Source organism: Pteropus medius, unplaced genomic scaffold (genome assembly GCF_902729225.1).
Source record: "Pteropus medius unplaced genomic scaffold, Ma_sr-lr_union100, whole genome shotgun sequence".
NCBI lineage: Eukaryota > Metazoa > Chordata > Mammalia > Chiroptera > Pteropodidae > Pteropus > Pteropus medius.
Genome location: NW_024353909.1, coordinates 1,970,394 through 1,997,113, shown reverse-complemented (window position 1 = coordinate 1,997,113; position 26,720 = coordinate 1,970,394).

Here is a 26,720-nt window from a genome sequence, read left to right as displayed (position 1 = left end):
ATATATATATATGTAATATATATATGTATTATATATATATGAGAAAATGTGGGTACAAACTAATAAATAGTAATAAGCACTAAGTTAGAAGTTTTCTAAACTAAAATGCAGATTTTTCTTTTTTAATGGTTACCTGAAGTATGTTAGATAGCTAAAAACAGGCCAAAACCACTTGGAAATTGGTGTCCAGTGTAAACAGAGTTTCATCTTACTTTCAACACTCAAAATATGAAAGTTTCTATTTTTAAAGACTTTTTTTGCCCCTTTGGAATGATGAAATAATTTCTAAGGAAGACAGAAGTGCTAAGTACACAACTCAGATTTGGCTACTTGACTCACCTCCCCAGCACCTGGTTGAAATAACAGTTTATTACTCACAAGTAACAAACTCAAGGGCAATATAGAAAGAGCTCCTAGGAAGTGGACTCTGCCTGCTCCCCTCCCTCCCCATCTGCATCAGCCCACCTTCTCTCACCTTGCGTCCTCCCCCACCAAAAGCTATAAAGCAGAAATGTCACTGAGAGCATCACCATGATCTGGCAATGGACAGATATTTATACTGAATAATGCTCACGTCAGGAATGAGTAAAACCAGGTTTAAAATTGAGGTTTTCACAAAATAATGAAGAGGAAATGTCATGCTAGCAGCGGTAACAGCATAAATTGTGCTTATTCATTCATTATCCCTTTCTCCTCCCCTTCCCCCATGGAAACATAATTTTTATTTTTCAGATCTACGTACACATGAGAGAACTTGGCTTTCACCACAGTTGCTCTTTCAAAGCCCAAGACTAGGGACAAGGACAGTTTTTAAAAGATTCTTTGAAAAAAAAAAGATAGCAATAACACATTTCCTTCTCAATTTCAATTCAGAGAGAAAAGGTAAATAGGATTCCCCAAACAAAATTACCTGGAGCTTTAACTTTTACTTTATCTAATTGAACTACAGAGAAAATATCAGCTAAAAATGTCACCTGCTCAATAGTAAATATACTGCTCCTCCTCTAGCAAAGTAGCTAGAGGAAGAAAAGAAAAAGTGTTTACATTTCAATTGTTCAGATGCCATCCTGAAAAGGATTACAAAAGAACGCTCCAGAAGATATTTCTGTGGCCAGTAATCCCAGGAGCTGGAGGAGGCAACATGGGGGCTAATTGTAACTAGTGACAATTCAACAAGGGTGGGTGGGGTCCTCTTTGGAGATCTGGTTAAGGTGCAGGCAGATTTCAGGCTGAAAAACAATACCCATAAGGATCCCTGTCCCCCTACCAAAAAACAAATCCCGTGAACCTCCGCAGTCTGGCAGCAAGTCTGCACTCTCTAGTGCTGAGATAAAGGCCCAATCTGCTCATCAAACACCTCCAGGCTCCACTACCTAATAGGAACAAATTGGCAAAGACTGCCCAAGCTAGTAACACAGGCCCACTGATTTGTAGATTGATACGGATGCCTAATGATCCCCTTGGGCAGATCAATAGGAACAATCCTCGTCCCTGCCTTTCTTCTTTATTGGCCTAGAAGACTAAGGCAAGGAGGAGGCAGGAGGTGGAGGAGGCCACAGTGCTACCTGGGGACAGATGGAGGATAAGGATACAGGTGTTGATATGTGGAAGGAAAGCCACTCAAGTCCAGCACTCAAGAACTTTTCTGACTGTCTTGATTCATTCTGTGTATCTGCCAGGCAGAGGGTGTAAGAACAGGACACAAGATGCTTTTCTATTAATAGCAGCCGTGCACAGCATTCAGTGAGACTCAGCTGATGGTAAGCACTGCTGCCTTCATCTGGGAAAATAGAGAAACGATGCAAGCCTAAGTGCCACTCCAAGAAGATGAACTTGGTGGACATAAAATGTCAAAGATGTGAATGAGAGGAATTGAAAGCGGCAGAAGATGGGCTGCTCCATCTTAGGAAAAGTTAGGATGGAACAAATTTGAAGTGCCTATGATCAAAGAGGGGCAACAAAGATGGTCATTGTTTTAAATATCATAAAAAGGAGGCAAATGACTATATCCACTGTCTTGCTTGAACATGCTTAAAGCTACTGTCTGCTTGCCGTCCCCACACCCTGCCCCCCGCCCCAGTTGGTCAGCTAGTTCTCACACAGGTGTTATTGTCTGAACCCTTCACCTTTCTCTTTAGTGCACTATCTGAGCAAGTTTTCCAGAAGCTGGCAGCACTTGCCTCTTACACTGATTCTTCCTCCTCCTGCAGAACTGCCCTCTCCACCCCCAGAGTTAGGGCTTGCTTTCCATTTGTGTATTATTCTTGTGAATAAAATTATCCAATTAGGAAATCCATTTAAAGTCCTTAACAAGAATAGGGAAAAACTAATGGAGTTGCTCTGGATTTTCTTTTTCAATAAATTAATGTTAGTGATGTTCTGTGGGTTCTTAAGTGCTCATTTATATCATCATGGTTATTGCACGCATAACAATTAGTCTTAAATTTCTATACTGATTTGTCTATACTGTAGGAAGTCTGTCCTGAAGAAGTCCTGAAGAAGCAGTAGACGAGACTAATCAGAGGAAAACTTACTGGCAGACAAAATGAATTTGACTTCTAAAACAAATCCACAAAGTCTAACAACCTTTGTACTTTGTGTTTATACTTTTTTCTTTTAATTATCGGAGTTAAAAAAAAAACCACCCTTTCCTCCCCCATGAATCTTTTACAACTTATCCATACACATTTGCAGGTGTTGCATACAAAACAGCCAAAAGGACGGGGGAAATGTTCAATTTTTACTCCTTCATTCAGACCTGCAACTAGATGCCTGAGAATTTGCTTTGTTCAGTAATCAGTCTGGTTTGGTTTTGTTATTAAAGGAAGATAACGCTGAATGCCAGAGATGAAATTGCGGTTTCTTTATTGTCATGGGTTGAAACCCTGGCCGCCCCACCGATCTAGTGAAAGATTCTTTTTTTTTTTTTTTTTTTTTTAGTGATACCGTAAAAATGTTTTTAATCTTACCCCTGGTTTTTTTGCATACGCAAAATAGAACCGAAGCTATGCGAAAAAACTTGGTATCTCAGCCCACTGTGTAACATCACAAATTAGTCATCTCCTGTATGTCGCATCCTCCTTTTTAAATAAAAGCAAACGTGGAGCAGCGTTAAATTTCAACAGTAAAGGGTTTGCACTGATGGACCAAACAATCACGTGTGCTGGAGCTCCAGCACTGACCACTTAAAATTCAAATTTCACACTAATGATAAGTGTAATCATGGCAATCAGCATCATCACCACCACCATCACCATCATCACAATAAAAAGATGCATTCTGTTCGCTGGTGACATCAATCAACTGTGTGCGGAAGATCAGAAGCGGCGCTCCCCTCTTGCTCTCTCGCTCCGTCTGTCTTGCTGGCTCCCCCCGCTCCCCACCTCGCTGCTGTCCCCACCCCACACACACACCCCGCTCGGAGAAGTGATCACATTTAATTCATTACATCATTATGTCATCTCCATACTAATCTCTGCCCTCACACCTCCGCCACTTTGACATGCAAATGAGCTAGAAAAAAGCCACACATTAATATAAAAAAAGTCACAGCAATCATGTCTGATTTCCTGCCTTCCAGCCCCACAACACTCCTTCCAATCCCCACCTCTCCCCCCATCTCTCTTTCCAACACGCTGTGCTGGTGATCACAAGAAACAACAGCAATCTGTTGAAGATCAGACGCTAAGACAGGGAGGTGGGGAGAAGGATACAACACATACACGTGTCAGCAAGGCGGCCCAGGCAGTCCTATTTGCATATTCACATGAGTTCCACTCTCAGATTGCTTAAGCAGGGAAGAAGTTAGGTAGCTCCCCCACCCACCTACCCTCCCAGATCCATAAAGAAACAGCTTTTGAGAACAGAAAAGAGAAGAGGGGAGGGAGAGAGGGAGTGAGGGAGAGAGAGAGAGAACACATGAATGTAAAGGGAGAGAGAGAATATGAGGAGGGAGGAGGAACAGAGAGACATATACAGAAAGAGACAGAGAGAAGGAAGGAAAGAAAAGAGGAGAAAAGAAAGACTGTCCACATCTGCCTTACCTCAGCTAGCCTGCTTTCTGTTGCTCTTAAAAGGAATTCCCTGTGGTTCCTTTAGAATTTTTGAGAACCATCCTTCAGGGTTTTTACTTTCTCTCTCTCTCTCTCTCTCTCTCTCTCTCTTCCTCCTCCTCCTCTTTCTGTGTTGTGACTGGGTTTATAAAAAAAAATAAAAAGACAACTCCATGTTCAGCTAGCAGTCAAGAAGGCATCATGAAGTCCAGGGCTACAGGGGGAGGGAAGAGAGGAGGGGAGGGTCACAGCTTAAAGCTTTACAAAGGAGAACCTGGAGTCTCTGTTTTAAAAACATCCCTCTCACATACAATGACTAACCAAGACAAAAATAAATGTCCTACATGTATACACAAAGACATATGTACATTTTCACCAGTAACCCAGATGTCAAAAATGTTAAGATTGTGATGCAAACCAATGTAGGAAAATTATGAGTCATTGTGAAAACCCCACTGCGGATCCACTTTGCTGATCTCTGATTGCAGAGGGGGCCAGGCAGCCAGGGGCTTTATTTGCTGAATCACATTTGTGGCAATACCTGGGTAATAAGGGACTGACTTGAGATGGGGTTTCAGCTACTGCAATTTCCCAGCTCAGATCAGTTTTCATCAGTACTTTCGTTGTAATGAAAATGTGTGAACGTGTCCACAAATTTTCTTCTTCTTTTTCTTACAACAAAAAAAGGAAAAGAAAAAATTCAATTAAATAATATATATATGCAAGTTGATGTAAACCAATAATAATAGCTGCCTTTAAATATTCCTTATGAAGTGTAAAATTGGTATGAATTAAAAACACAGAATAATTCATGCAAAATGCACCTGATTTTCTAGTGGCCTACTGTATCATATTATCCTAATTGACTTTATTAGCTCCGGTGAAATGTTACTATCCCTCCAAGGAACCTGCCTTCCAAGACAAGTGAACCACTGCAGCACTGATGAACAGCAGTTGATTCAAAGAAATTAAGTGCTAGTCTGTTAAGTGAAAGGAAGAAAAACATTTTCAAAATACAAAAATGGCGTGTAGTTCAATTCCATTTTCAACCTATTCATTTCAACTAGCAAAGACAAAAAGAGATCTGATGTTGTAAGAAACTTTAATATAAATATAATTCTAAAAACTGGCCAGAGGGATGCTTTTGAAAATTGTTTTTGATGATTAATCCTAAACTTAAATAGTATGAATAATGTTTCATTGTAAAAAGAAAAAAAATAGTATGCTGAAGTTATAAGGCCCTAAAATTTATGCAAGTGAGCATTCAATAATTAATAGGGGCATTATAAAAAAGCAGGATGATGATTTTAAAAAGCAATGTAAAAATACGTATTACAGCATAGATACATACCACGCGCCAGAACTCAAATGTGGGTCATTATCTAGATCATGACACAGATCATATATGAGAGAACACCATAAATATGTAAAACTGACTTTGCAGAGGAAAGAAGGGAGGGAGGGAGTAAGGGAGTTTAAAAGATGTTAGTTTACACTAATAAAGAACTTGGGGACCAGTTGTTGAGGATGGTTAAGGAAATACTAAAATAAAAATTGTTTCTTTATTTAAAACAGAACTGTTGGAAGACACACATCAAAAAAATTAATTTCTCAGCATCTCTCACAAAAAAGAGAGAGAGAGAGAGAGAGAGAGAGAGAGAGAGATTTTGTATTCATGGCCTGAATTCAAAAAGGAAGAAGAAAAGGTAATTTTAAGAATCTGACCCTAATGTATAAGTTATGGCTTTCTACCCAAAACTGACGAAAAACATCTATGACAAGACTCATCAATGAGTCCCTGAAATAAAGAGAAAAAGAAAATAACCAAAACATTAGACCTAGGAATGTTATATTTCAATATTATCATATGAATTAAATGTAATCCTTGAAGCGACCAGTCCCTGGGGTCACATATTAGGCCTTCCCCCCACCCCCATCCCCTTTTTTTTATTTAATAGAGGTCATCCAGGCTGAAAAGCAAAACCCAAATGAAAAGCATCTTCAGTGTGCTTATAACATGAGCTGCGAGGGGTCAGGCAGCGTCTTGTATGGCCTCATAAAAAATACATAACCAGACAGCCTAATAGTATTTCTTTGCATTCATTTTTGGATGGAGGATGGGGGTTGGGGGATGGGGACTGGGGAAGAGAAAGGGTTGATGTTGGTAGCTATGATGGAAAAAAAATCAAAGACAGCACAAAAATACATTTTTTAAAAGAGGATAATCTTTTTGTTTTGTGAAAACATACCAAGCACAATTCTAAAATGTGATTGATTTACAAAATAGATCGATCTCAATATTTTAAGACAATAAAAGGTGTTTAAATGTATATCTGTGTTCCCTCCCTTTTTTCCCAACTAATTATGTTAATTAAAAACTTGGCTGTTCTGGGCCTCTCTTTCCGTTAATAGTTTCAGCACAGTAAATACTCATTTAAGTACAGATTTATAAATTACACTTATTTCGGATGATTTCTAAAAATGAAACAATAATAAGAAAATAAAAACATTAATAGAGTTCTGTTTTAACTCAACTCAGAGAACGTATGCAGACATCCTCCTAGAGGACAAGAATGGGGAGCTAGGGAGAGCGAGAATAGGAAGAGGAGAAAGAGAAGGAGAATAACACAATTGGACAACAAACAAAAATAAACAGCTCTCAATGCTGGGGAGATGAGAGCAGCTCTAAATATATTCCTTCCCCTCCCCCTCATTTCTTTCCTCCCAAATATAGCCCCGAGATGAGTGACCCTGCTGGGGAAGAAGGAGGCAGAGAGGTGACCCGGCGCTAACCAGCCTGTTAGAACTAATAAGGTGTTCTCCTAAGGCACTCCACTGACATTAGGGCAGAGTGGAGATCACTCTCCCTGTTATTGCCCATCCTCAGCTTGAAATTTACTACTCCTTTGCATTATTAAAGAGACAGCTCGCATCCTCTACAGGACAGAGATTTGGTGAAGATAAATAACTCTGCATTATTTTTATTTAAATGTTATGTTTGTACTCAGTAGTCCAGATATTAAAAATCTACGATTTTACAACATAGCCACGTGAATAATCTGCCATTGGTGACTCCCACTGAGATAGTAAAGAGGCAAGAAAAGAAGCCTGATTTTGTATCTCATATTCCACCCCTTCCCATTCCATTTGGGGGTCAAAGAATAGGGAATATTATTCAAAGGTGCCTACTTTGGTAAGTGCAGCATGGCATTGTGATTCATGGTGGAGACTTACCTATAAATTTTTCATAAATAAGATTCTATAACCAAAATTTTCCACTTAGTTCTTCAAGGCTCTTATTCATGCCAAAGGGGGTACACTTTTAGGGATTTTATATTAATATTTTTTAAGAATATGCTTTAACGTTCTCATAATATTTTAGTTTGCTTGAAGAGCTTGGTATTATCAAGTCTGAAAGGGATGTGGCAGTCAGGAGATACGACCTTCCATCTAGTCCAGCTACCCTCACATGGAGTGCAAAGATGTTTGGCTTATGACATAACCCAAGAGCATAGAGCTTAATTAGGGCTTGGGGCAAAAGTCTTAAAACAAATGGCTTTCTTCCAAGATGTTACTATGCCAAGGTCAGAAAATTAATTTTTCCAAATAATGATCATCATAACAATTGATCATAAAGAATTAAATGATGAGTGATGGGCAAAGGTACTATTTTATTAACTGCGACCTTGGATGTTTTGAATGTTGATGCTGATGAATAAAGTTTTTGTTGGATAAAGGTTTACAAATGGTCAGAATATTTCTCCAAAACTACAAATGGTCAGAATATTTCTCCAAATCTACTAGATAGGAACCTCTTTAATAATGTGCACAAGTACAACATGACTCTACCAAGAATGACTGTAGCCAGCAGTGAAGAATAGAAGAAAAAAGTACTGGACAATAGAGTAATTGCTGATTAGTTATTTAAGGACCTGTTTTCCTTATAATCCTAAAATGGTGCTTAAAAAATATGTAAATACAGATACCTAGGGTATACTCCCATTTCATAGAGATGCATACTTTGACTAGAGTAAATTTTTAAGTGCTTTTTGATCTTTTGCATCCTTTCATAGGCTAGCTTTTCATCTTCACTATAGGTTAGCCACTAAATGTTTTACAAACATAAAACCTTTCACACCCATTGGAAGTAATAATAGATTGGTTTAAAATTATCTCCAATAAGTTGACAGCATAGCTTTGATTTGGGTGATTACATAATCACCCAATGATAAATTTAACAATGGAGGAGAAGGACTACAAATAAATATATGTGAAATAAATGAACAATCAACAATCAATCAATTGAAGGCACCCAGCAATCCTTTCATTATAACCTATATGAAAAACAGTTATGACCAAAGCAACTTTGCAAATGCTGAATGAAATTTGACTGAACTGACCAATAGAGACCATATGCTAGAACAGACTCTACTTAATCTTCAGTCTGAATTTGTACAAATGACATAAATTATTCTATGTTGTTTTGGAAAATTTTTGTTATGCTGAAAATCTACCGCACTAAGGTACCCTCCAAATTTTTTGTCATTTTGTAAATCCATTCGGTCAATGACTTGCTTACAATAAGAAGTTTATTAGTTAAGATTCAATACCCTGTGTTACAAAGTGATATCCATAGAATAGGTATTTGCTGTAATTGGACTTATACACAAATAATTACCTTTAGAATATTGGTATATCATAAAGGAAGGCACATTAAGGATCAAGATCTTCCAAAGAGATGTCTAAGAAATAATTAGACAGGCTTTCTTTTGCTGAATAACAGCTTTAGAACACAATACATATTTTTAGGTGAATTAATTTATGAGGCACCAATCAAAAACAAGAAGAAGCATGTCTAATTCACTTACTTGTGCAGGGCAGGGTACCATTATTTAATCAAATGTATTCAGGTGGCAAGATGCTAGATGGTCTAGTCAAAACCTATGAATGGTACACTGAGAGTCAGGAGTCCTATATTCTAGTCCTGGCTCAGCCACTGGGCTACTGCATGAACTTGAGAATACCATCTCACTTCTCTTGGTTCCAGTTCCCTTGTACATAAAATGCGGAAACCACGGAGCTCTCATCAATAACATCTATTTCCATTTCTTTGCAAAATAAATAAATTAAATAATAATTGAAATACCCTTTCCTTTTAAATTGGATGGTTTGAGAGCCTCCAAGCATATATGGAATGAGTGTGAAGTCAGTGGTAATGAGTATGCTCTAGACCCAGACCCACAGACAGCTACCACAGGTCCTTGACCATCACATACTCTTAAGTTATATTATTCATCATGGTCATGTGGAGATGAATGCATAATCATTACTGACCTTTAGCCAATATCGAAAGCCAAAAAAAAGGCAGAGAGGAAACTGAAATGAAACTTCATGAGGAGATTAAAACTGTAACAATTGTGCAAAATTGCCTCAAGAGGTTCATCAAATATATTTATCTGATCAAAATTCTGATACAACATTATATATCTAGCAGCTGAAAATATTAAAATATGTACAGACAATTATATCCAATTTGGCTTTTCATTGGGACTTTTCAGTCAATATCATTTCTTTGGAAAAGGGAAACGCCAAACCTACCTGATCTCATCATTAATGCTCAAATATGAAAATTATAAAAATAAATTGTATAGAGTAAAATCTATAAATTTTAAATATCAGATCATTAAAAGCAATTTTGCCTCTTTTTAGATTAGTCTACATTTCAATTCCAAACTACATATAAAAATAATGTTGTTTTTCAATTTTTTTGACAATTTACTTTTTCATTTTGTAATTTCTCCTTTGTGAATTTAAAAAAGCAAAATTTCTTTACATATACCATCATTAATGACTGTCTTAAAATAAAAATTTATAATATAATCTTTAATAATGTACTAAACTAAGAAAATAGTTTTCACTTAAAATTACCTCTTCGTGATATACCACATAAAATGATGAACTCATTTGAAAAATTCCTAAGAGGGTTTACAAGATTATGAATTACTATAAAAATGGTCAATGGGTCAAAAAAGGTTGGGAAATGCTGATCTCTGAGGTCTATTTCAGCTCTAAAATTCTATATTTTAAATGAGACACCTCTGACTTTTGTAAATTAGTGGAAAGTAAACTTGCAGAAGCTGCCAAATCCCCCATCTCTCCCACTACGTACTTCCCAATTCACATGAATATAACATTTGAAGTCTAAAAACTTAAACATATGAAAATCCGGAAACGGTAAAAATAAGTAAATACATTTAAAAGGAGCTTTCCTCTCTATCTTATTTTTCCACATTATCTATTTGCTATCAGTAATTTACATTACTCAATGTGCTATTTGAGCTTTAAATTTTGTGAAACAGTAGCCTGCATGCATTGTTATACTCTGGGAATAAACTAGATTTAAAATGTGCCTAAATTTCTAACTGAAATTTTCAGCAATATCATTTAAGTTACTGAGTATATTTCTTTTGAAAAATCAAGCCAGTGAAAAGGGTAAGAAACAAAAACAAGATCTCAAGACACCCACATCTTCGAACTTATGGATGAAAAAAGGAGGGGTGAGGATGCTGCCTACCAAGGGAGGACAATCAAGGCCACTTAGTTCCTTATAGGAGAGTATGGGTCTTAAACAAAATCATATCATCCATTAAAGACTTAGTTTCCAGAAAAGACTGGATTATAATTGGTCCTAGACTTTGGTGACATGTAACAAGGGGGTACTACTATTTTTCTGTAAAGAGCCAGAGAGTAAATATTTTAGAGTTTACATGCCATACAGTCTCTGTCACAACTATTCAACTGCCCTTGTAGTGAAAAAGTAGCCATAGACATTAAGTAACCCTGTGAGCATGGCTGTGTTTCAATAAAATTTTATTTACAAAAACAGATGGCAGGCAGGACTCAGCCTGCGGTTTGCCAAGGTCTGATCTACAATAACATTTTAAATGATGTAACTGAAGGATGGAATAATGGTTGGAGATGTCGAATAAAAGTGAAAGAATTGAAGAATCTTAATGATTGCAAATTAAACACATGATTAACATTTGGAGTCTCTATTTAGTATAATAACAACATATATACACATAAGATTTATCCTTTCCAAGTGCAATCAACTTACACTATTTCCTCCCAACTAACCCCCTGAATAGGTAGCTCAAGTAGTATTAGTTCCACTTTACAGATAAGGAAATTGAGGCTGAGAGACCCTGACATTTCGGATTTCTCAGTAAGTAGCAGAGCTAGCACTGGCCTTTGGATTTTCTGATACTTCTGACTGCTCCTTCAAATAAAATTACTGTTTCACACACACACACACACACACACACAGAGTTTGTTTTCAAGACAAATCAATGACACAGAGTAAAATTTACTACCAGAATTAGGGTATTTAAGGGAAGCTTGGAAAACAAATAAAATTAGCAATAAAATATGCTAAGTAAAGTATCAATTGACAAATTGAGTAGAGTTCAGCCACTGAAGTTTCTTGGGCTGAAATAATATGCAATGTTACCTCAATTTTAAAATGCTTTGGAAATTACTACCTTTTGTAACAACTACTTCCATGTTTTTCTTTTGAAAAATCAACTCTCAATATATATGGTCAGGGTAGCAGATACATTCATTTCACACGGAAAATTTCTTCAATTTCAATTCTCTTTATTCCCTGTTCCTCAATGCATTCATTCAAACATACTCATGTGCTACACTGAAGTTTTACAAAATTGAAAAAAGCCAACATGAAATTATCATGCCATGTCTATCATAACATTCATGTAGAATTCTTTACACTATAAAGACAAAATTTCTCTTTTACAGTGATAATTATCAATTGAGAGCCATTTGCACAGAATAAGACCTCAATTCTTAAGTTATTTAATAAATTGAACATTTGGTTTGTCATCATGAAAATGACAGTGTGGTAGATAAATGTGTTCCTTTAATAGTTAGCATCTAATGAGAAAAAAGCAAAGGCCAGCTTAATATATAATGATAGGCTCTTGCCAGATGACTTCATAGGACATTGTTGGAACAAAAGTTTCATGGAAAGTGGAATGGCGGAAAATGGTGGGAAAACTGAATCATCATATGGTGCACACTAATATAGGGAAGCCAAAATCTGGAGAACTTTTACCGTGACAGTTCATTGTAATATTCCTATTTAAAGTTAACAGTGAGATTCCCATATTTATACATAAGAACTTGCAACAATTCATTCCAAAAAACATTGAAAATAGTGAAGAATTTTCATTAAAACACATTTCAAAATTTTTCAATATTGTTTTGAGTAGCACTATCAAATTGATTCATAAAAATGATAGATCAATGATTTAAAATGAATTCAGTGTATTAAAAAAATAACCATCCATGATCATGAAAACTGTTAAAATGATAATCTCATCAGGGTCAAAATCCAAAGAATCAACATAAGTAAAATACCAAATATGGAAATACATTTTTCCTATGATTAAACCCACCATCAGTGCTTTACTTTCGGCAAAACATCACATAGAACATTAATGTTAAGATAGCTTTAATGGTTTTTATAGCAAACTTATATAGTAATCTGTAAATTCGGTTTAGTTTTATAGCTATATAAAAGCTATACGCATAAGAAATTAATGCCTAATTTAATGTTTGTCCAAATTTAAATAATGTACCATATGAAATGGCTAAAATTTATTTCCATCGATAGCAGAAGTCCAAGAGAATACACCACTTTAACATAAACCAGATTGGGTTCTTTAAGAGAAGGGTTGGAAATGCACAACCCCTTCCTATCGGGCAGCCTTTTCTTCTCTGACAAAGGCTGGAATGGAAGGAGAACCTGTGAGGGAGCTCATGGAGGCTGACTAATTAAAAGTCATACTTAGCGTGATTCTTGAGGTGTCCTGGTACAGGTCTGGCCGGCCACCACACTCTTCCACTTGCCTCCCTCTGCCCCCAAGGATCCCACTTGCCTATTTAATGTGTTTCAGCATATCTAATAACACAGTTACTATTTTATGAGATTTTCTTATGACTATCTTTTGAATGTATCTTGAAATATACTCCCGTGCCTCCTAATTGATTTATATGTTATAATGAAGTTTCTTAAAAAAAAAAAAAGGCAAAATTAGAAATTGCTCTGAAACTTAAGAGAAACTCAATTCAATGCAATTCAATTCAATATATATCAGCACTTAACAGGTAAAATACATTTACAAAGCATTAAGGATAAAGAGCTGAACTGGATAAAGGTCCTTACACCAAAATGCAGAGATAGTTTTACTGAGGACATATTTCAGTCACTACCCAGTGGGTGGTATATTTCAAGCCAACAAAGGAGGGGAAAAAAAGGTGTTGTTGTTGTTGTTGTTGTTGTTAGTGTTCTCTATACAAATACAATGGGCTATTTGGGTTTTTATTAAATCTTAATAACAATAGTGATAATAGCGAGAGTTCATGAGCACTTACTGTACTAGGCACTGTACTAAGCAAGTTGCATCTATTATTTTATTTAATTCTCACAATGACTTTATGAGGCAAGTATACTTGCTTTCTCCATTTTAAAATGGAGAACCTACAGTAAGAAATGGATTAGCATTTATAGCTTAAAAAATACATCTAAACTGCCACTTTTTAGGACAAAAGTAACTGAATATCAGTAACTATCAATAATTGTAGTAGTTATACTTAATATACAGGGAAAAATGTTTATAAGAAAGTTTAGTCTAAATACCATCCCCCAAAGCATAAAACAACCAGGCCTCAATTTGTCCATTTCCAAGTCACTACTAGTTCACCTACCAACTTAATGTATTACTGGTGGATAGTTAATATGGGGCCCTCTTCTTCTACATAGAATTCTGAAGTACAGAGTGAAGATGACCTCATAGCTTAATTATGAAGTTTGAAAAAATCTAAATATCTTTACTTAATACAGTGAAGGAAATATTCTTGTTTCTTATGTCATAACTCCTCCTTTGGTCTGATTAAGTCTTTGGATTTGAACTCTGCACCCTCTCTGTACATGTGAAATTTTTAATTGTGGAAAAATAAAATATCACAAAGACAGCAAAAGGCATGAGTGACACCGTAGTTTCATGTAGGGTATGGGTCTCCTTCTCTTATCGCTGTGTCCAATATATAGTATCTTTTGTAAATAGAAAACTATTTGCAAAGAACTCATACAAGCACAAGATAAATAATATAAAATGTACTTTTAAAATGTACATAGGCAACCTAGAAATCAACATCTATAACTCAAAGCACTTTAATGCTTTGATCAATTTTCAACTCTTTAAAACAGATTGTTCTCAAAAAAGTTTACTAAAAAATTCTCTAAAATTTTGGCAAGGCCACATTAAACCATCTCAGACAAGTGTAAAACCAAGGTTATGGTTTCAAGACTTCCAGAAAGAAGTTCATATTAACCATTCATATACTGGTGTGATTTTAACAATTATCAAATAACACTTTACATGTAGCCTAAATCTTTCATGTTATTTCCCTGCTGTTTCTTTTTTCAGTGGACAAGAACTGGAATTAAATTAAATGGGGAGTGGGGTAGACTCTTAGTCTTCTAAAAATGATATTTATCTGATGAGAAGCTGTTCGATGCATATAGAGTTTCATTAACTAATATGCAAACAACTGTTTAGATAGTGGATATGTAAATACTATCAAAACAATATACAAGATTCAATGTACTGAGTCACAGTCACCTCCTATAGTTGCTGACCAAAATCTCAACAGAGAAACTCTACCAAGCATTTCTCAGGAAAGCAAGCAAGAGCTGGAAACTTTCCATTTAGAGAAGTTAACACACATGCCTGGATATCAGGCCTGATTGAGTCTATGTGCAAAAAAGCAAGTCCTGTCCCTACTCTAGCCCGATAGTGGGCAGTATCACACAGCGTTTTACAAGAACATTGGTCTTAAATTGTTAAAATCAAGAAATCGCAAGTAGCGTACTCACCCACATGAGCCCCTGGAGCCCCAGGACTGCAGTGGAAATATACTGATTCTGGCATGAAAAGTTAATTCACTACTTCACTGCTCTACTGTCAGGTAGTTTTCTTGGTTCTCCTAACATCCTATTGATGTCCATTGATTTAACTTGCTTACTTCTAAGGTGTATCTTGAAATGGACACTTCATTGGTTTTCATTTTCAACAGAGTCTACTTAAAATGTGGCACGGAATTAAAGAACTTAAAAACCAACTACTAGTAATCAGACCTTCACTTCTAAAACTAAAAGCTCCCATTAAACACCCTTGAAAACAAAGTCAGTGCTTCATTTTCCTGAATCATAATTCATGTAGCACAGTGACTTATTAAATATTAAACATTTTGGATAAAACATCAATAGTCTTTGTTTTACATCAAAACTTGTGTGCCTGTGAAATGTCACCACCACATCATCTCCCTGTTCTTTCTTTGCATTTTGATATTGACAAAATGAAACTGGGATCATTACATTTTTGGCACACTGCAGTGACTGCTACCAAAATTATGTAACCATTCTAAAGCCTGTTTCCTCTAAGCATCACGATCTAATTTGTCAAGTCCCCTAAAGGAACCAAGGCATGTGGGAAACAGATGGAGTAAAACATAGCTGAGTAAGAATGGAAAAGAGATTTCAAATGAAGAGAACTGGAGTTAGAAGGAAACCTGGATAGAAATCAGAGTCAAATATCCCAACAGGGACAGAACCTTGAATGAGAGGAGGATAAAAATGAGAGAAAGAGTGGAAAAGACAGAAAAGCAGGCTGAGCAAGTAGGGTTAAATCCCAAAAGGTACAAGGTATAGTGGTCACTTTCTATGGCCACTCAATTTTATAATAATCAAAAATGGATTTTTATCTTAGTATGCAAATGTTCGTTGTGAGTTCTCTAGAGGGCAGGGTCTTAACCTGGATGCTTAAGTCTTAATAGGATCATCGCTGAGCCTCAAGGAGGGCAAGAATCCTTTGAAATACTTTGCAAAACCTTTACATTGGTGAAGCTTCAGTACTCTTGGTTTGTGAATCTTGGTAAGAATTAATTTTCGGTTAGCAGAGTTTTCATGAGCGGTAGGGTGTGTGTGTGTGTGTATGTGTGTGTGTGTGTGAGATATTCTCAAAGAAATCCATGAACCCAGATAAGAACCACTGCTCTACAAGCTAAAGCCATTGCATATCCATCTGCTCTGGCACAGCTGAAAAAAAATATCACATCGACTTCCATGAGTGACTTCCCCTGCAGTTTTTCTTATGGGTCAAAGGACTTATTTGAATTACAGGTCATGAACTTCAAGGGGGACACTCATAGTCACATTCGCCAGGATGAAAACTTCCCCTCAACCACCCACACTCAGCACAACATGCATTTTAATAAATAATGTACTCTACAGGGTTAAGGCAGGGCATCTTATACTCAAGGAAAAGCTACCTGAAACTTCCAATACAAAGGAAAGATGTTTGCAGAGAAGAGTAAATGCTATATTAATGAACAGGATAAGGACTGAAAACCCTGGACATGAGTTCTGTCTTTTATAATGTTGCAGAATAATCTAAATACTTAAATGACTATCAGTTAAGCAAAGACAATGAATACATATATCACTCATATTAATTTCTTATAACTGACTGACACTCCATCATCTCACTCTAGAAGTATTTATATCAGACCAGACATGGCAGATACAATGTTGGTTAACTCATGTTGTGGCTGCTGTTGTTTTTGTAACTTCCCTGACCACAAATAAAACTATTTACCAGATCTGTTAAACAAACATCAAAACTATTTACCAGATCTGTTAAACAAACATCAATTAAACATCAATTAAACATCACTTAAACAAACATCAATCATCAACAATTAACACCTACACCCAGAAACATGTACTCACACACACATCTACATACCTTGAGAAAGAAAACAAATTCCAAGGTTTTGAAAACCAGATGTAGATGCAAGAAATAGTACCTTTCTTTGTTATAGTTTTCAGTTTAATGGTGGACCCTTGAGTCATCTCATTCTCTTGTTTTGTTCTATTAAAAGCACTGAAGCTCTCTTAAGGAACTCACTCTGTATTATTTTACAGCATACCTTTCAAAGGAACCCCACTGTACAGTAGAAAATATGTATGTCAAAAATACAGATCCATCAGCTGTTTTGCATGCCAAACTAAACTAGTTTGCAACACCATCAGAGCCCTCTCAAAAGAATGTGCACATATTTAATGCCTATGTTTGAACAAGAGATTTCTGAACAAGAGATTAAGCTTCGTATTTCATACCCTCACCAATTTGAAATATTCATGTGGAGATAGGTTAGGTCAGAGATATCCAGGAGTTTCATTAGGAAATATCTAATAACATCATGAAAACTCTGCTAACCCAAAATTAATTCTTACCAAGATTCACAAACCAAGAGTACTGAAGCTTCACCAATGTAGAAATACAGATGAAAACGAGTAGGCTTCTGGCCAGTAAAATGAATCTGAATTGCACATAAAAACATTGTTGTTCAGGCTCCAAAAGCCTGATTTTTCACATTTGATTTTCACCTGACCAGAAACTCTGCTAAGCTAAATGTGGATACAGGTTGACTAGAATCAAAACATAAAAGACAGAGCTGAGTCTAACAATCTATTTTCATCAGAGCAAAAATTCTACCCAGGATCTGCTTTGATTTAATTCTGATATAAAATGTTATTTTTATCTTTATATTTTTATTTATTATTTCTTTGTCATGTTATAACTGTGTGGAGAGAATCTAGTAACAGCTAAGAAACAGTACCTTTTTAAAAGTATGAATTTTCAAACATTGATCATTCCCTACTTTATACAGGTAACTATTGGCTGAAATTTCATTTTTTGTATGAAATTTGGTTTCAAATTATATTTCAAATGGATTTGGATTTTTTATTTCATTTTTGTTATCCATAAGATTTGTTTACTTATTTATTTATAAAGCTTCATAATCAGCCTGAGAAATCTTTAATATTTATTTAAGTAGACACCATTCTTATTTATTAACAGGATCCAAAAACACCTTTTTGTATTTACTTCTGGAAACTTCAGACACTTCCTTCCTTTTTTATTTCTCTGCAGCTTCAATTGCTTCCTACTCTTAAAGAAAAAAAATCTTACTTTTATACTTTAAGAATTCAAATAAGAATATTTCAGCGATTTAAAATCAACTCACTGATGAAATATAAAACTATAAATGTCATCTCTAGTGTCACAAGTGGAACTATCCGAGGAAACATGACAAGATTCCTCCAAAGTTATTTGGGGGGTGGGGGAAGTAGCTTGATTTTGCTCTTCATTTCCCTCGATCCTTGGAGAGCTATGCAGCAGAGTGACTTATTTTATTTTTTTACAGCAAGTAGCAACATTCATGTTAAGAAATAAACCATCTTTGAATAGGAAACCTTTTCATATGCGACCTAGCATATGGAAGATGAGCTCAACTGGAAGATAAAAACAACCAAAAAAAGTGCTAAACTGCTTTTCATGCACAAGCACAGAAATTGGGAGGTGAGGAAAAGGAGAGAAGAAATGAGGAGGATGTAGAATAGAAAAATAAGTCATTTCAGGGGAAAAAAGCGCTGTAGTAATTTCTGGTGTTAAGAGGCCAAAAAACTTCCCTGTATAAATTCATGTACTATCCATTACTAAGTTGCTTGTATCCCTGCAAAGTAAACGTCCTTTGCCTCCAAACTTTTAACAAAGTGGGTTGCTCACACATGTCTTCTGCAAGTGACTTGGGAGAAAATGGAGGCAAGGGCTGACTTCCATATCTAGGTTGCTGTGGAATGCAGAGCTTTCAAGAAAAAAAGAAAGCTTAATAGTGTGTGGTTAATGTGGGGACTGGGAAGTCACTGGAAGCAAGCGTTTAGAGCTAGGATGGGCCATAAAAAACACAAGCCCCAGAAATTAACTACATATTTGGTGAGAGCTTTAGGTCTCCAACAGGACCTGTCATCAAACCATCAATTTAAATCTCAAAGGACAAACTAATGTCAGCTGACATCTGGGTAACCCTGACAGTCCTGTGTCATTAAACTTCTCCTCTCATAGGCTCTTTGAATCAACAACTTCTTCACTAAAGCAAAGGAACCCTACTTGACCTTACTTCAGGAGGTCAATTTTGAAGTATGTACTTGTCTCCCATCACACATATGAACATTTTCCAGAAAATCTTTTTTTTCGGATTTTTACAGTTTTTAATTTCTTATGACACTGTGGAAAAGAAAAAGGAAAAGCCTGATTTGTATTCTTTTGGGTACTAGAAATGACTCATGAGGATGTCCTTGAACTGAGAAATCCCAGTTGCCATGACCTTGGCTTTTAACCTACTAAAGAAAGCTCAGGTTGACTCTAAGTATCTTTTCTTGCTCCAGCAGCTCCCAAGTTACAAAACTGAGGCAGTGGTGGGAGCAATAGTGATGTCTGAGGGACAGCTTTGCACCCTAGATATATACTCACCCTGCTCAAGTGCTGCAAAACCCAGTATTTCATTTTAATCAATCTCAAGACAGAATTAGACCCTAGCTTATAGCTGAAAATGAGAAACAAATTTATTGTGCTTTCTGTCCCATGTATCCCCTAGTACTTCTTGCTTGTAATAATATGGAGATAAAGATTCATTGTGTGTATAAAATTGGTTTTCCAACAAACTCTGTTGCTCTTAAAATAAAAATAAGATTCCCAGGGTAAAAAAAAAAAAAAATGAACATGCAAAAGAAAACAACCAAAGCAGGGAGGAAGTAATACAGAAAAGAAAACAAGCAGTAAAGGTCCATTGAAAAACAACATGGCATAACCTGGTTAGATATTTCTCCCCCATGAACTAAGATTTGATGGGTTTGAACTGTATCGTGACTCCCCTCTGGAACAAACCACAGAGGAAAGACATTTGTCTGCTTAGGCTTCTCTCCAGGCAGCTTTCTTGGAAGCTCAGAATGTCAAACAGTCTGAAGTAGAAAATAGGAGGGTATGTGTGAGAAACAATCTTGAGAATGACCCAATGGGCTAGCCACAATTGCACAAGTCCTGCATGGCGAAGAAGGTCTGCAAAACATGCCAGACTGTTATGTCGCGGCTAGAAGATTCTGGTCTAAAAATGGAACATTTAGTGTTTCAGGGGCAGGCTTGGATACATACCAAGCTTAAACAGAGTAAGACAAACTATCTTGTACTTATATAGCCAGCTTACGGGAAACTAGCAAAAAAAAAAAAAACAAAAACATGTAAATGGGCAGAAAGAAAAGGTGACTGAAAAAAAGTCTTTGGAGTTCTGCCTATGCCTTTCACTTATTTATTTATTCCTCTACCTATCTACCTACCTGCCTGCAGACTAGAAAAAAATCCTAAGGAACTGCCAAAACTTTCCCCACTTTACTTGGCTTGCAGCAGAGGTAAATTAAATGGCAAAACAGTTGAAATGTAAAACCGTACTCACAATATTTACTTCTTTTAGACCCATCCTACTTTATTTTAGGCTGTACAACTTTACAGTAACAAATATATGACTTAAATCTGAATCCCAGCAATTACTGAATGACTGTGTGTTGTTTTTGGAAAGCAATAGGTAGACTCCACCGGTCTTTTCCCTTACTGAAATACATTTAGGAAGAAAATAAATACCAATGGAAAACAGGAAAATCTCTAGGACAGTGTAGACACAGTGGCCCACAGGCTAGCTTCAAGGTTTATCTTCTCATTTCCTGCCTATCTCTTTTACCCTTATCCTGCCTGCCCATATAGACAATGTTTCTGCCAAGTGAATGGTGCTCTTAAATAGGGGTCCATGAACTTTGGGGGGGGGGCAATCACCCCCAACACTGTTCTCAATATTTGTGCACACGTGCATCTTTCTGGACTCCCAAAGAGTAGTCCATATGTTTAGAACTACATCTGCCAGTCAGAAAGCACCACATATTGTATGATTCCATTGATAGGAAATTAGAATGGTAGTTACCTACAGATGGGAGGGAGAGTTCAGAGGAAATGGGGAGTTGAGAGCGAATGAGTATGGGACTTCTTTGGGGAGTGATGAAATGTTCTAAAACTGATTGTAGTCATGGTTGTACAACTGTGTAAATATATGAATTATGTACTTTAAATGGGTGAATGGTATAGCATGTGAATTACATCTTAGTAAAGCAATTACAAAAAAAAAAGATATCTATAAAACACTGAACCGCCAAAAATATATAATTTAGCCTTTCCTAAACAATAGCAACACCTGGAGGGGGTGCTCATCAGACTGAAACAATGGAGAAAATGCTAAGGAGAGTATATATAAGGACTCCCTTATTTATCGGTACAAACCTCAGAAGGAAAAGAGACTTATTTGGGTCTCCAATGAGTTTGGTTTAATTTTTCTTTTTTTCTGTAGCAACTGGACCAAATATTGCACTAACTGAATTCTCCATGGTCAAGTGCCTAGATAACCAGTGAAGACATCTGAAAATGAACATGGTAACAAAGGAAATTCTGTAAGCCCTAGCGCGTTGGTGAATGGTTTACAGGACAACTGGCACCAGCTAATCTGATTCTTTTGCTTCTGGTTATCAAACCTCTCATCAGTTAAAGTCAATGAATTTTCAATGTCCTAAGATAGAAAGGAAGTTGTAGCATTTGCATAAAGATAATTCTAAAAATGAAAATATTTAGCAACATTTTCTAGGGTATACAATACTATCGTTCCCTGGGCAGAAATAGTGTATTATAGTGCAGAACATAATTTTTATTAATGCTGGGGTATTTGTTACAAATTGTACAATATCCCCCATACCATATGTTTTCCCATGTGGACAAAATGCATTTGGAGTTTGTCATATAAAATAAACTTAAATACCAGTATATTGATGATGATTTTAAAAAATAATTATAAACATTTCTTTTTAACTAAACATTACTGACAAAAATATTAAAATCAAGGGATACGATTCTCTAAATCAAGAGTCCTCAACCCCTGGGCCAGGAACAGGAAGCAGTCAGTGGCCTGTTAGAAACAGGGCCACACAGCAGGAGGTGAGCGGTGGCTAGCAAGCGAAGCTTCATCTGTGTCTGCAGCCGCTCCCCAGAACAAGCATCACTGCCTCAGCTCCACCTCAGATTATCAGGCATTAAATTCTCACAGGAGCACCAGTCTCTGGTGCCAAAAAGGTTGGGGACCGCTGCTCTAGATATAGCCACAAGGAGAGGAATTACAGCACAAACACAATGAAACTCCTACCTAATTCAAGATTAATTCTCTAGTCCAATGTAAAGATATTGGAGAGAGAGAGGGAGGAGAGCATGACTTTTAAAAGCTGGCAATCTGGCATAAAGCTGAATGAATTCTGTCACCTTCTTTAGGGAAGAGAGGCAGGACAATAGATAGTTTTCTCACAGCAATTTTCATTTTTTAATCATTTGAGGCATAGCCCAACCAGTGTGATTAACATTTACCCATCTGTCTGAATACAAAAGCCCTCAACTTTTCAACATTTAAGTTCTACAGAGAGTTTTAATGTGTTATCAATTAAACAAGTTTTTTCTTCGACTGTGGTTTTTGACTTAGAGATAAGTCTGATTTATTTTATTGGGGTTGGAAAAGATGGGAAGGAAGAGTGGAAGAGAGAATCTGAATTACTACTTTATCAGACCAAAGTTAAATGTCATCAGGTTAAACTCTATAGAATTGACATCCTCTGTAGCCACACAACCAAAGGAAGCCAAGATTGACAATGTACAGATTCAAATGCACTTTCTACATTATCAGCCACACGAAAAGAAGGGGTATAATACAGATACATATAAACTATATATACACAGACATCTTGCTGATTGAGTAAGGATACGCACTAAGTAATTTATCCTGAATTATTTCCTTTTAAATGCAGAAAAAAAATAAGAAAGAAAAGAAAAGAAAGCAACCAGGTTTTACTGTCCCAGCAAGCATATGACAGCAACAATTTACGATTTCCTTCCATCTCATTCTCTCATCCTCCCTCCCTCTGCTTCTCTCTGTGTCTGTCTCTGCACTCACCATCCATCCTCCATATCCTGATAACTTCTCACCAGGTTAGTACATGCCTAATATAAAATAATGGTGTGTGGAGGATTTTTTTTAAAGGTAGGAAAGAGAAAAGAAAGACAATATGATTGGGAAGAGGACAGGAAAAAGACTGAGAGAGACAGAGAGAATGTCAACACCCAAGTCTGGCATTTGCCTATTTAAATTCAATCCTGCAGCCCTGGACAAGCTGAGCAATAGATGGGCTGCGTTATGAATTTCTGATCAGACAACTGATAGGTTATGAGAGAGGACATAATCCCATTGAGAAGTCTTTTCTTCCAAGCAGGGACAAGTAATAGCCTACCATTGAGAGACAGCTCCTTGCTCTGTCCTTTATGTGTGTGTGTGTGTACATATATAAATTTTTCCTTTATTTAAAATAAGTCAAAATAAGCATTTTATGGTGATAAATGTGTAGTAATAATTGATGGTCGCCTGAATCTGAAGCAAGGATATGCCTTGGCAAATCAGACACACTTGCCAAATAAACTGTCTTTTTTCTCTTTTTTTAAACCTAATTAGAATTCTCTCCTTTGCCCATCTCCATTCTGCCTATCTCATTTTAGTACCCATATTGATGATCTGAAAATAAAGTAAAAAGATTGAAAACAAACAACAACTCTGATGCTTTGGGTACATTCTCTGATTTGCTTCTCTTTTAGTATTTTGTGTTTACCTTTAAAGAAAAGATAGAAAAAATAAATATTCATATACAATGGATAATATAATTCATGTACAATATACAAAGAAAAAAACAAGTCTTAAAGGTTTTCTTTTTAATTTCTACACATGTGAAACATTATTTTAAATTGCTTTGTGTAGGCAGTTAATTACTCTAGCTCTAGTTAAGCATTACACTAACCAAGAGGTTTGCAGGTTAATTGAAACTTGTATAATAGAGACAGGGTATTAAGTACCCAAGTCAAGACTTTGCAACAGCTTATGGCTACTGCATGGTAAAAAGTCAGAAACCGTAATTCTGGTATCAGGGGCTGCTGGAGTCAAGTCATTAGCCTCCCTGCAACGGACGCACTGCAACCCCCCCGCCACACACACACACACACACACACACACACACACACACACACAAGATCTCCAGGTCCAATTTACAAGCAGAGGGAAAAGTCACTCAGAATCATATGAATATAATGGGGAGCATAACAGACAAGAAAGGTGTTTATAAGTAATAGCAGGAAAAGTTTAAAATGTAAGAACTGTCATCACATTTACAGGAAGGAAGGCAGTTGGATCTCATCCCTATTGCATTTTGAGTAACATCACATGGGATGAACATCTTGTGCTCTTTGTTTTCCTTCTTTTTCCAAAAGGTATCCAAGTACCTAATGGGAATTTACTGCTAAAGAAGAGAAGGGAGAGGAAGGGGTATAGATACATGTTTTACATAATGTTTATCTCGTGGCACAGATTCAATGCAGGGAAAATCGGCATCCATTTAACCTAGAGTCCTGTAAGCCAGTTTTGGGATGGGTATGTGTGTGTGGCTGTGTGTGTGTATTTGTGTGTTTAAAACATTCCTTTCATGACCTAGGGAGATTTTTTCTTCCACTTGTAAATGTACCAATTATAATCACGATCTGCAAGACCAAAATTGTGAATGCCTATCAGTACCATTCTGCCTTTCAATAGTGTTTTCACTTATGTCACACGCGCATGTCAGGGTAACTTCAGTCTCTTAACTCTCTAAGCTGTAATAGATCCATTAAGCAAGTGTGGATTGCGGGGGGGCATAATTTGAGAGTGCAAATTATTTACCTGATTTAGATTCATTACAGTCAGGCATGCCGTCTGCATTTCACAATCTTTTTAAAATGGGGAACTTGCCCTCAAAGAATATTATGTAAATCTTTCTGTCACAGATTATTGCCTCTATACATGACTTCCACACCGTACATCTGCTTTCTGTGCAAGCTTATTACATACACATACACAATTTCCCATTTTTAACCTCCAGTCTTTCCCATTTTCCTCCTTCCCCCAACACTCATTATGGGGAAAATTACCTCAAACAGGACACTACTGGTTTTCTTTCATTCGATTTACATAATTGCTGTTTTGTTGCGCTTTTTTATGTAGAAATTTTGCTCCCCAAAGGAAAGCATCAATGTTTAAATGGCAAAATGGAGTTCCACTCAGGGTTATAAATGCAGGGGTGCTCCTAGCAATGCATTCTGGGGACTTCTGAACCCAACAGTCTATAAATCATTTTCAAGGGTTATGGTCAGTATATTCCATGTTGGTGACAATCCACAGCAAAATATGTCAGCCAGTGACACTAAGCTTCTTAAAACCATGAAAATAGCTATTTTAGGACCGATATCTCATTAATTTTTAGTATAATGCTGTGCTAAATCTATAATGACTTAACTTTGATTAATAATAACTAACATCAACATTTGTATACATGTAAAGGAATAAAACAACTCCTTTTTTTTGAAAGAAGCAAATTTTAAGAGCAAGCACCCTTAGAAAGAAGCAATATTTTGTACCTTCTTAGGTCCACATTCCCTTTTCCGCAATTTCTATATTAGGTACTATAGGAAAAATAAAAATGCATTATTAACCATAAAATATATGACATATACAGAATAGTGTAAACACATATGCACAGTTGAAAGAAAAATCATAAAACACCCACATAACCTCCAACCAGGTTAAGAAGCAGAACTTAGAACACCTTAGAAACTAAGCCCCTCTCCAATTTTCCCTATCTTGGGCTCTACCATGATTCTTTCCTTCTCACAACCCTATTAAAGGTTTACACTCTTCTGACTTTTAAGATAGTAATTCTTTGTGTTTTTATCATAGTTTTTCTATATATATACATTAATCCCAACAAGATTTTAGTTTTGCCTTATTTTATACTAATAGAACCTTTATTCTTCAGAGTTTATTTCATTTGCTCAACATTAAGAGATGCACCAATTTTGTCATGTGCAGCAATAGTCCATTCATTCTCACTGTTGTGTAGCATTCCATTTTATGGATATATCAGTCTTTATTGGTCCAATTCTGTTGACAAATATTTCGATTATTTCTAGTTTGAGGCTATAACAAACAATGCTACCGCAAACATTCTTGTTCATGTCTCCTGGTACTCATGAGTAAGACTTTCTCTAGAGTATATATAGCCAAGGGTGGGGATGCAGTATCTTAGTATATGAGTGGGTTTGACTTTACCTAGGAAACCCAACTCTTTCCAATATGGTTATCTTGATTAACATTTCCATCAGTGATGTTCCCAATGATCTTTGTCAGCTTTTGAAAATGTTGCTAAGGTGTTGGGTATGTAATGATATCTTTTTCTGGTTTTAATTTTCAGTGACCTGATTACCAATGGGGTGAAGTGTTTTGTTTTGTTTTGTTTTTCATATGTTCACTGGCCAGTTGGTTTTGCTCTTCTGTGAAGGGTCTAGACTTTTCATCAATTTTTTTCACTGGATTAGTCTTTTCCTTATGCATTTGCTAGAATTCTTTATATGTTCTGGATACTACTCTTTTGTCAGTTATATGTGTTGCAAATAACTTTCCCCATGAGATGAGCTTTTTTCTCATTTCCTTTATGGTGTCTTATGATATAGATTGTTAATTTTAATATAATTCTATTTA